At 37.5% G+C, this 2500-nt stretch overlaps 1 non-coding gene across 1 annotated transcript; it reads left to right on the plus strand.

Moving 5' to 3' along the window:
* The first annotated feature begins 330 nt into the window (after positions 1 to 330).
* Trnae-uuc lies at positions 331 to 402 on the plus strand. Its single transcript has one exon. It is a non-coding gene; the product is annotated as a tRNA-Glu (tRNA).
* Positions 403 to 2500: the final 2098 nt, after the last annotated feature.

Here is a 2500-nt window from a genome sequence, read left to right on the forward strand (position 1 = left end):
ATATATATATATATATATATATATATATATATATATATATATATATCTGTATGTGTGAGCGTGTGTGCGTGTGTGTGTATATCTATACACACCCACACACACACACAATTTACAGTGTCAAAGATCTACGTGTATCACAATTCACTTTGTTTTAACAAAAGAAAAAACGATATTTGACTGAAGTGCCACAGAATAATCTAATTTAAATAACTGACAAGAGAAAAGCCATATAGCACTGCCAAGACAGAAGATATAGCGAAAGGCCTCAAAAAAAGGAGAAAACGACAAAATTAGATACTATTAGATATGCCTTATTTCATTTCATAACACTCCCATGTGGTCTAGTGGCTAGGATACCTGGCTTTCACCCAGGAGGCCCGGGTTCGATTCCCGGCATGGGAAATTACTTTAGAATCTTCCTTCTTGGCTCTATTGTCGTATTGCAAAGTTGTTTGGTAGGCGTGGCAAGAGTTCTTTATTGCTAATATATTTATTTTAGATTTCATTTAGCATTTCCCTTTATTTAGTATTAGCTTATTTCAATGTTCATATTTTCTCGGAGGCTCCAGGTTACAATTTAAATTACTTAATATGGTTGTATGAAAGAAAATAATAAGGTCAAGGTACACGGTGTATTTACAAGCAACACTCTTGTTCTCAAATTCAAAATAATAATATATATCCCGAGATTTTCCCATATGCTTACAAAATGCCGCTGAACAGGACAGGACTGGCAAGCCATGGAAGTAGTTATGTTCGTTCTCTCTCCCTCTCTGCCTTGTCTGGGCAGAACGAGGGGTATATATACCAGCAATACCCGCTCGTTTGCATACGCTAATCGTTGGTCTGCGTCTTAACTGGCGTTACGGCGCTGCGCTCGTTCCCGCGTTCACTACAATCATCTCCCACGGCAGAGGAGACGGAAAGCCTCAGCGTCAGCTCATCAGGCGAAACCTCGCGGAAGAAGCGTTGAGTCTTCCTCCAGAACCCTATCCACGGGAGGCGGCCCATCAGTCTTCGGGATGTTCTGGCAGCCCTTAGCGCAGGTTCATGGGTTTCCGAAGTTCGTCTGAGGCTGGACGTCTTGACAACAATATTCACTGGCCAGGATCCAGGCAGGGACGGGATACAAACATGGAAACAATCAACTGCGGACACACAAGGCAGGCGTAACTCAAGACAATTAAGCAAACTGAAAAGAAAACGACAATTAGTAAGGCACATAGGAGAAATCTGTATATTATTTTTTGATTTGAGATCGAGTAATCATAGGGTGCAACCGGGAAGAATCAAACCGAACAAGAGAATCAGACCGAACAGGAGAATCAAAATCCTGTGGCAACAATGAAAATTCAGCATCACAAGAAAACAACTTCAACTGGTTTGCATAAAGCAGCTGCCACATGTGATAATGAAACTTATGATGTCGATAGTGTTAGATTTCCTTGGAAGATTAATATTCATATTGGTACAGCTGAATACTTTGAGAAAACACAATTTATTCATGTATTGTAGCATATCGATCAAGGACAGAAATATTTATTTACAGTCATTTTAGCAAATTTTGACACTTGGTCCTTGTTTACCATACGCGCCATTCTGACTTTGTGACCGTAAAATATGATACGCCTGATCGAGAACCTTGAAGAGTAGGACATTTTAGTGATATAGTGATGACATAATTCCATAAATAATTTATTACGTTTTTTACGCAATGTAACTATCCTTTTATCCGAGATATTAGTATGTAATGCGTGTACAGATACATTTTGTTGTCTTTCCTCTGTTTTGCTTCATTGGTAAGGTTTCTGATAGTTTGCATGAAGAAAGCAAGCTTAGGTAATTCCAATCAGTCTTTGTAACTGTGAGAAATTTGTACAGTAAATTAAATCACTTGTGTAAAAAAGGGGGAGGAGAAAAAAGGAGGGGGAAGAGGTTTTACACATATGTATGCTTTGTGGCGGTATGTGACCTATGACCTGATCAACTGAGGTCATTTCTTCCTAGTTTTTACTTAGCTTTGTCATAGTTGGAATACATACATAAGCATGAGTTTAAAAAGGTGTGTAAATTGGACTGATCTGAAGAAATTATAAATCGCATGATTAACAAATGGAAAGCTCAGCCGGAATCGACTTTACATAAGACATCCTCGAAGTGGGTGTAGCATAGAAATGGGAATAAAGGTCAGTTTTTTTGTATGTGTTTTATATATATATATATATATCTATTTATCTATTTATCTATCTATATACATATATATGTGTTTATATATATGTATATATATATATATATATATATATATATATATATATATATATATATATAGTATATGTGTGTATGTGTCTGTTCAATAGAGAGAAGATGGAGAAGAAAGAATGCGGTTAGGAATTGCGCTTCCAAAATGCACGTGCCTTTTGACGTCACACGAAACTGACCGCTCTCGACAAAAGACCGAGTTGGTCAACTTTTACAGGGCCTTTGAGAGGAGTGTTCAGTG

This window comes from Penaeus chinensis, chromosome 9 (assembly GCF_019202785.1).
Source record: "Penaeus chinensis breed Huanghai No. 1 chromosome 9, ASM1920278v2, whole genome shotgun sequence".
Lineage (NCBI taxonomy): Eukaryota > Metazoa > Arthropoda > Malacostraca > Decapoda > Penaeidae > Penaeus > Penaeus chinensis.